General features: G+C 33.1%; 1 pseudogene; it reads right to left on the bottom strand.

Moving 5' to 3' along the window:
- Window positions 1-4712: 4712 nt before the first annotated feature.
- LOC141540599 (serine/threonine-protein kinase Nek1 pseudogene) lies at window positions 4713-7250 on the bottom strand (annotated as a pseudogene).
- Window positions 7251-10321: the final 3071 nt, after the last annotated feature.

The following is a 10321-nucleotide window of genomic DNA, read 5'->3' as shown; positions in this document are numbered from 1 at the left end:
AAAAACTACCCACCTATCGTACCGATTTAAATAACAAGAAAACTAAAACATAAAACTGAATAAAATTGGCCCAATATGACAAGTCATCAATATAAGCAGTTATCAAAAGGTTATAGGAGTATAGATTTAAATCCCTCATTCCAAAGATGAAGTAAATGAGATCAAGAAGGAATAGTTAACTTGCTTAAAATCACAGGCCAGGATTTGAATTCATCTTTGTTGTTCCAAATTTAATATTTTTCCATTGCATTCCCTAGCTCACATCAAATAGTCTGGGGTGTACAATTTGGGTCAGCAACTAGGGAGAGAATGAAGGTAACAGATCCAAGGAACAGACCCAAGAAAGAATGAAATTGATCTACAAAAATTGGTTTTTGAGGCAGGAATTTGCATTTTCTGTCTAGGACCAGAAATGACATTGAAATATGGAAAAAACTTAATGTCTTTAGAGAAAAGAATATACAGTCAAGGGAGAATACATATTCAGAAAAGGATATTGAAAGAAAGGGTTTGTAGGTATTTGAGGATTCATATATGTTCTTACAGGCAGAACATTGGGTATGGAATCAGGAAGGGCTGAGTTCAAATTATGCCTTATATACTTAATAGCTCTGCTATTATCCTGCTATTATCTTAAGAAAGTCATCTGTAAAATAAGTGGTTTTTGACTTAATATCCTCTAAGCCTATAATTTGACCTTATAGGAACAGGTGGTAAAGGAGGGAACTTCAACTCTAGTTTGCTTTAATTAAAATTGGGTGATTTTTGCCTTACTTTCCACCAACTACACAGCCTTACATAAGCACTGAATAAAACTTGAAAAGACAGGTAAAGTAGTTTGACTCCTTTGAGGTCCCTAAACATATTAATGAGGGGATAGAGAAAAAAATATTAATTCTCAGTATGCTAAGTAGAATCTGAAATACTCGTGACACAAATAGAAAAGCTAAGATAGTCTGTGCCCTCAAAGACTTTATACTATCATAGAGAGAAAATACATCAAGAGTAGTAAAGCTCTAAAAAGATCTATATTTTGAAAGTTACTGGGATTTTGAGTGGTGTTCCATTATATCAGTGTAGACTGACATATCTTTCCAGACTCAATGTCAGAGTATGGTTGAATATGATCCCAGAACTGGAAAAAGGGGTAGGGAAAGAAATAGGCAATGTTTCTGTGCAGTGTAGAAAGGCAAATTGGAAAGAGGGTATAGGGAGTGAATTATGACCTGGTTGGAAGAGCCTTAGCCATAGTAGGTGAGAAAGAAAATTATAAATTAGACCAGCAGGTCTCAAGTCAAGAGTTATACAGGTGCAGAAAGGGTTATATCTTTCAGATCATGTTTCTGGCCTGGGTGCAGGGCAACTAATGCAGAGGTTCAGGAGAAAAGGAAAGCACATAATTAATAATAATAAACCTTCTTTTATCTGGCCTATGAGAGGCTAAATTGGTAGCACTACTATTTACCAAATATTGTACAGTCACATGTCCTATTTTGCTTACAATTGTGATAAATCACCCTTAACAATAAGATAAGCTCCTTAAACCTAGGGCATTTTTATTAGATAAGGTAAAAATTAATGAAGTCTTTCTTGGCCTTGTTGCCTATAAAATACACTTTTCTTTGGGAAATGGACATTATTTACTGTGACTTTTCTTATTATGCACAGTTCAGCCTCTAAGAGCTTAAAGCCAAAGGCCAGACTCATCAATGGAACCAGGAGCCTGCTCCTAATATTTATTTCTTCTCTGTTCTTAATTCATGATCTACTTTAAAAATATTCTTTAACCAATCCATGGATTAATCAAGTACTGTAAACTCTGAATTGAAAGAGCTCATTTCAATTTTAATGGACACATTTTAAAAAGGAGCCTAGAATAAAGAACAAAGCTCTTGTGAAAATCATAAGACCTATAATCATTTCTCACTGAGATTTTTCCCCTTTCCTCTCTATGACATCTCATGGCAGTTGCATACAAAAAGCAGAATTAGCTAGCTTGAAAACAAAACAAACAAAAAAGAAAACTTTTCTTTTTTTTCTTTTCTTCCTCTATAATTGCCAGCTAAAACCTTGGAAAATAATTTGACAGATCTGCTGAGATGTTTACTTAAAGCTTGCAATTTAACTTTAAAATGAAATCACTGAGTGGGATTCTACTTTGAATCAGACCTATAGTTCTAAATTAAGATATCTATGATTCATTCTGAATTTAAGAAGCTGCCAATAATGTCAGCAATAGTGCATGGAATAATATAAACATTTAATTAAACAGTTTTCCATATTCTAGAAAAGATAGCATTGGTTTTTATTCAGTCATTCTTTCTATTTTGCTATAACTAAAACTCTAGGTGTTTTCTCTAATTTGAGAAAAAAAAAGACTTTTAGAGAGGAAACCCTTTGTGGCATATATAACCAAGAATTTTCAATGAAATTAGTCAGAATGAATAATTAGACCTCATTATTTTTTGGTTGCCTAACTCTAGTGGCTTTTTAAATGGCAAACCTTCCTAGTTTCTCCCTTCTCTAGGCCATACTAATCCTACTAATGAGCAAGTAAAATTAGAATGTTTTCCCAATGTCTACACGATGAATCTTGGTAGAATAATGTACTAGAATGTTAGCTCCTTGATGTCAGAGATTCTTTTTGAGTTCCCAGTTATGTATATATATATAATATATACATATACATATATATATATACATACACACACACACACACACACACTACTACATGCTGTCTCTCATTTACTATATATATATATATATATATATATATATATGTGTGTGTGTGTGTGTGTGTGTGTGTGTGTATGACTCATAAATAAAAAGAAATTAAACCTTAGTACTTGAGCACATTAAAGGGCTTAATTAACTGATCTAATACTTTGAACAAAGTAGATGCTTGATAAATATTTATTAAAATGAAATCTGGGGTTTTTGTTTGTTTTTTACTTTAAGAAGAATTATTGTTTATTCTACCTCCTATTATCATTCTCTTATTCTATTCTTATATTGTGATTACCCTCATTCTGTCCTTCCTCACCTATCATCTAGATAACTGTAGAAGTTTAACTGGTCATTGACTCTATTCAGCCATTCAATCATTAATGGGCATTTATAGAGTGCTTATCATTTACTAGAAAATGTATTAAATTCAGCTCCAAAGGAAAAAAAAAAAAACTATTTGGCTTTGAAAATATTATACTCTAGTCAAAGTAGGCAGTATGTGTGTTTATGTGTGTGCATGTAGAAGCATATATGATTTACAGAATATATAGAAATATATATAATATATAAAAATTAATACAAGAAAGTTTGGGGCAGGAGACATTAGTAATCAAAGTGGTGGAGCCAGGAAGTAGAAGGTAGAATTTGAACTGAGCCTTGAGGAAAACTATAGATTCTATAACACAAAGATGAAAAAGAGGAACTTTTTAGACATGTAGACCAGCTAATGTTGGCAAAGGTAATGGAAATGAATATTTGAGTTAACCTGAAATAAAGAAGACTGCCAAAATAGAAAAAAAAATTAGAATCTTTAAGGGAGGGAATGCTTGCTATTGTGCCCACTTCTGACACAAAATGAAACAAAGACTATCAAAGTAGCAAAAACTAGGATCTTTAATCGATGGAATTCTTGCCTCCATTAATTAAATTCATCAAGATAGAACAAAATTTTTAAAAAGTGAAGAGGTACCTGCTTGTCTTCATTCCAGATTTTATTTTTGCTACTTTGGTAGTCTTTTTTATTTCTGGTTGACAAATCTCCTTTCAGAAGTGGAATCAAAGTGAGATTACCCCTTTTGGTTTCTGCCCCCTATATTCTTTTTTAACTGGTTTCAAGAGTCACCTTTTAACTCATTTTGATTGCCCTTATGCATGGACAAGGTCAGCAGTTTCATTAAACAAAGCACTGTGTATAAGAAAAGGTAAGGAGATCTGTTTAAGTGGAGATAGAGAGAATGATGGTGAATATTGCAAAAAAAAAAAAACAACAACAAAACACACACACACACTAAATACCAGGTTGTGAACAATAATTGTAAATACCAAACATAATAGAGTTGATTTGTTTGTTTTGTTTTGTTTTGAGCCTAGAGGTCAAAAGTAGCCATTGGAATTTATGGAGTAAAAAAGGTGATATGATCAAATTTGTGTTTTAGGAAACAAGAGTCCATAATGGTGGTGGTGTAAAAAAAGAAACAGAATAAAAGAGAAAAACCTCAAGAAGGAAAAATATAAAAGTAAAACCTAGAAAAAAGTGAAAATAGTACACTTTGATCTGCGTTCAGAATCCACAGTTTTTTCCTCTGGATTTGAACAGCACATTCATCTCCAGTCTTTTGATATTGTCTTAGAGCATTGTATTGCTGATAAGAACTAACTCCATCATAGTTGCTCTTTGCACAATGTTGCTCTTACTGTGTACAGTGTTTTCCTACTTCTGCTTACTTCACTCAGAATCATGTTAAGTATTTTGAGGTTTTTCTGAAATTCATATAGAATTCCATACAGAAGTAGTATTCCATTATATTGATCTACCACAGTTTGCACAAGTATTCCCCAATTGATAAGCACCCTCTCAATTATTATTTGTTATGTCATATAGAGTTATTATAAATTATTATAAATATTTTTGTACATGTCACGATCTCTTTGCAATATAGACAAGATTGTTTTTTTGTTTGTTTGTTTTTTACACAAAGCACAAATATTTTAATTTTAAAATGGCATGTTTTCTTGGCTCCTTCATGCAATTAGCATGCCCATCTTAGCAGTGATGTTCTTATTCTATAGAGTCTTTGCTACGTTTTTGATTGAAGTTTGTTACTCTGCTGGGCAGAATTCCAATGATTTACCATAGCAAAAGGCAAAAGAAAATCCTGAGTCAGGTTTATTCATCATTATCTTCCTGATAGGCTCCATCTGCCATGACTAGATGAAGGATCTTAGGATAGAGGTGCTTATGTTCATTTCTCAGAATATTCTGAACTATTGTTGAACATATCTCAATATTCTCATCTTCATCCTCATGTATTGCCTTTACTTTGTCATAAACTTCAATGAATTTATCAAAGCCTATTCCCTGCTCCAGATCAAGTCTCAGTTCCTCTACATGATTAAAGACACTATCACATTCCCCACATTCACTGGCAATATCTCCATCACTGTAATCTGAATGCCATTCTTCATTAAGAGCACTTTTGCTGCTTATGTTGTCATCCTCATCAGCAAGTTCTATGTCATTTGTTATTTGTCCTTCGGTGATGGACTTTACAACGGTTTCTTCTTCACTAGATTCTTCGTTAGGTGGTTCACCAGGTTCACTAAAGTCTTCATTAGGTTCTTGAAGTAAGCATTCCATAGAGGCCTGAAGCTCCTGTAAATCTGGGTCTGCCTCCCCAAATATCATCTCTTCACAATCAAAAGCTACTTCTTTGATGAGTTCATCTTCAGTGTCCTCTATTTCAAGACTGTCTTGACATGCATCTACCACAGTGGGAACATCCATCAGTGTTCTGAACAACTTAGAGAGATCTGGAAGGGAGCATGTTCTCAACATCTTTGGATTATTTGCATCAAACAGACCAGTAGAAAGTCCAATTAGCAATGAATTCTGGTTGTGACTTTTTGCAGGTGAATCAGAATGGGAGCGAAAAGATTGTTGGTGTGTAAGATGACTTGATGAAATGAAGAAAGCTTTTTTCAAGGTTTCTAAAGGGTCAACTTTGTGAAAAAATGGTTCAGGCTGCAGAGACTTCTTCAGAGTAGGCTCAAGTTGCACAGAATCATCTATAACAGGTTCTATCTGAACTTTATTAGGCGATTCCATTTCATTCAGATTTCTTCTTTCAGAAGTTGCTTCAAGATCAATTTGTATCATTGTTTCATTCTCAAAGTCTGTTTCCTTTGAGTCTCTGAGCCACACCTCATTAATAGAGCAAGGCAAGTCAATATTTTTGTCAGCTTTACTTGATCCTTCTAAGATTTCTGATTCCAAATCATCAGGTTCATCCAATTTTTCTTCCATCACAACTGGTTTTAATGCCATCTGTAAAAATTCATCAGCTTCCTTAAATTCTGGCTCTTCAGAAACTTTATTATCATCCTTATCAATTACAGAAGGATCTACATCAATATCATCCTTATCAATTACAGGTGAAGGATCTACAACAAATTGTACTTCTTTTTCATCCATAACGAAGGTTTTGTAATTTTTTCTTCAGGAGATTCATTTTTAAACATTATATCATCCAAACATTGTGTCTGAAGTTGGAGTTCAGCTTCTCCAAGAATCTTAAGCACAGAATCTGTTGAGCTTTTCCCCCAGGTTCTTCTTGGAGACCCTTCAATTTCTAATTAATAACATGTCCCAGTGTACGTTCTGTAGGAAAGGATCTCCTTAACTTGGCTAGAGGAATTTCCAATTGACTTCCTGCCTCCCATTTCTTAGGCTCTGATGATACAGATTTTTCTTCTGATGATCCTTGATGTCTTCATTCATAGTTATTTTACAAATTTCAGGGGTGTGTCTCTTTTTTCTTCCTCTTTGTGAGCTTTGAGATTTTGATTTAGTCTAGGCAGTATCTCTCCTTTATTTGAAAGAGCATTATCAGTTGCTTTAATTTCTTCAGAAGTTTCTTGAATGTCAATTAAACTTCCAACCACACCCACTTCTTTCAAAGCTGATGTAATGAAGATAACTGGCCTATTATTCTTCACCTGTACTTGGGAAGAAGGGCTGCTTGATTGATGCTATGCCTGGGAGTGACCAGGTGCTGCTCTCTCACTGCCTTTTATGCCTTTAGCTTCTAAATGTTCTTCCCAAGCTCGCTTCTCTCTCTCATATGCTTCCTTTCTCTTTCTTTCTAGTTGTTCTTTCAATACAGCAGCTCTCGAGCATTTACCTGAGCCTTTAGTGTTTCTATTTTTTTGCGTCTAATTTCTATTTCTTCATCCCCTTCTTGCCCTTTGAATTCATCAGGATCATTTTTTTCACCACGAAGTTTGGCTTTAATTTGTTGACGTTCATTGAAGTTTTGAAGTCTTATTTGCCTTAATCTTGCCAAGTACTCCTCTTCCTCCTTGTTTCTTGGTTTCCCTCCTCTTGAAGAACTGGGCCTCCCTCCACACATAGCTGTCAGGTTTTGCAGGGTACCCAGGTGTCCTTCAGCTCGAGCTTTATTTTGCATAGCTTCACGTTCCAGCTGCAGGAATTCCTCTGGATCAATGGGTATGTACAGCTTCATATCCCTTTGGAATAGTTCCAAATTATTCTACAGAATATTTAAATCAATTCAAAAACTCAGGAGAAATGCATTAGGTTCCAAGTTTCCCACATCTTCTCCAAGATTTATTATTTTCCTTTTCTATCATATTAGCCATTCTGATAGGTGGTAGCTCAGAGTTTTATTTTGTTTTTCTTTAATCATGTGATTTAGAGCCTTTATATGACTAGATGATTTTAATTTCTTCATTTGAAAAGTAGCTGTACATAGCCTTTGACCATTTATCCATTGGAAAATGGCTTTAATCCTTGTAAATTTGATTCAATTTTTTAAATATATTTTAGAAATGAAGGCTTTATTAGAAACACTGGCTACAAAAATTGTTTCCCAGCTTTTTTGCATTCTTTCTAATCTTAATAGGATTCATCTGTACAAAAACTTTTTTTTAATTCAATGTAATCAAAATTATCTATTTTGTATTTCATTAAGTTCTCTATTCGTTGGTTATATAGTATTTCTTTCTTCATAGATCTGACAGGTAAACTATTACTTACTCTTCTAATTTGCTTTATCTCTAAATTATCTACTCATTTAAACCTTATTTTGATACAGGTTGATCTATGCCTAGTTTCTACCATACTATTTTCCAGTTTTCTCAGCAGTTTTTGTCAAATAGCGAGTTTTTCTCCCAAAAGTTGGAGTTTGGGGGTTTATTAAACAGTATATGACTGGGGCAGCTAGGTGACATAATGGATAAAGCACCACCTCTGAAGTCAGGAGGCTCTGAGTTCAAATCTTGTCTCAGACACTTAACACTTCCTAGTTGTGTGACACTGGGCGAGTCACTTAACCCTAACTACCTCAGCAAAAACAAAATAAAACAAAAAAATACAGTATGTTACTAAAATCATTGATTATCATGTCTTGTGTACCTAATCTATTCCAATGATACACCATTATTTCTTAGCTAACACTAAATAGTTTTGATGATTACTATTTTATAATATAGTTTTAGATCTGGTAGAGGTAGCCTACTTTCCTCTGTATGTTTTTAATTAATTGCCTTAATATTCTTAACCTTTTGTTCTCCTGGATTAATATTTTTTTAATTTTTTCTAGTTCTGTAAAATATTTTTAGTAGTTTGATTGGTATGGCACTAAATGATAAAATTAATTTAGTTGGATTCTTTAGATTTCACATGAAAAAAATTCTGTTATTCTATTCATATAGTTCCTGGGGTTGGTTTGGCAGGTAGATTTCCAAATGCTTTATGTTGTCTACAAGTTATTTTAAATGAGATTTTCTCTATCTCTAGATGCTGAGCTTTGTGGTCATATAAATAAATGTTAATGATTTATGTGGGTTTATTTTATATTCTGGAATTTTCCTAAAATAGTTCATTGTTTCAAGTGGCTTTTTAGATGACTTTCTAGGAAACTGTATTTATCTAAAGTATCCTATCCTCTATAAAGAGTATAATTTTGCTTCCTCATTGCCTTTTCTAATTCTTATAATTTCTTTCTTTTCCTATTATAACAAATGTAACATAACTAGCACAATATGGAATAATAGTAGTGATGATGGACATCCTTATTTCACTCCTGCTCTTACTGGGGATGCTTCTAATTTATTCTCAATACAGGTAGTGCTTGCAAATAGGTCTAAATAGATATTACTTATCATTTCAACGAAAGGTCCATTTCCTTATACTCTGTAGTATTTGTCATAGGAATACATGCTATAATTTGACAAAAGCTTTTTCTATTGAGATAATCATGTGGTTTTGATTAATTTATTTTTAATATGTCTAATCATGCTAATAACTTTCCTAATATTGAACTACCTCCAAATATGATCATGTAAATCCTACTTGGTCATAGCAAATTATCTTCCTGATAAATTGCTTTAATATCTCTGCTAATATTTCATTTAAATTTTTGCACCAATATTTGTTAGGAAGTTTAGCATATATATTTTTTTTTCTGTTTTTGTTCTCTAATCCCTGGTTTTAGGTATCACAACAATATTTGTGTCATAAATCGAGGTTGGTAGGACTTCTTCACCCATTTTTCAAAATAGTTTATATAGTGTTAAATTTGTTTTTTAAAGACATGGAAGAATTGTAAATTCATCTGGCCCTTAAGATTTTATTCTTAGAAAATTTATTGATTACTTTTTCAATTTCTCCTTCTAAAATGTAATTATTTAAATATTTAATTCTTTTTTCTATTAATCTGGCAATTTACGTAGGCAAATTATAATTTTTGAACATTCATCCATTTCACTTAAATTATCAGTTTTATAGAAATACACTTGGGCTTACTGCTTTAATTTCCCCTTCAATAGTGATGAATTCACCCTTTTTATTTTTGATACTGGTAATTTTTTCTTCTTTTTTTCCCAATCAAATAAATCAAAGATTCATCTATGATATTTTTCCCATAAAATAAGTTCTTAGGTTTATTTATTAGTTCAATACTTTTCTTTCAGTTTTATTAATCTCTTCTTTGATTTTCAGAATTTGTAATATAACATTTAATTGGTACCCCTTCTATTAAAAAAAAGCCTTTATGTGAAGCACAATATATTCTGCTCCAGGCTTTTCTTTCATCCTTACTTTATATGTATCTCTGTGCTTCAAATGTGTTTCTTGTAAGCAATATTGTGTAAGATTCTGGCATTTAATCCATTGCCCTATTTGCTTTCAATTTATGGGAGAGTTTATCCCATTTATGTTATGGGCCAGAACTTGAAACAAGGTGCTAAGTCACTGAAAGAGAAAATGCTTATGTACTTAGTTCACACCTTTAAAGGAGTTCACACCTTTAGAGAGCATATATAAGGAGGAGATTCACAAATCAAGGAGATTCACAAATATAAGCAAGAAGCTATCAGGGCCAGAACCATAAGCCCACAGAAAGCCACAAGCCCACTCTCTGAGAGGAGGAGTCAAGAGTCATTCCAACTTCCACATTTGTGCTGGGTGGAGACATTCAGAGAGAGCTCCCAGAGAATGATTACATTTTAGAGAAAAGAACATTACATTTTGGCACCTGAACATGGAACCAAGAACCTTCATCTGTGACCCAGA

The sequence above is a fragment of the Sminthopsis crassicaudata genome, chromosome 4 (genome assembly GCF_048593235.1).
Source record: "Sminthopsis crassicaudata isolate SCR6 chromosome 4, ASM4859323v1, whole genome shotgun sequence".
Taxonomy (NCBI): Eukaryota; Metazoa; Chordata; class Mammalia; order Dasyuromorphia; family Dasyuridae; genus Sminthopsis; species Sminthopsis crassicaudata.
The sequence above is the reverse complement of the archived record's forward strand: the minus strand, read 5'-3'. Positions and strand labels throughout refer to the sequence as shown.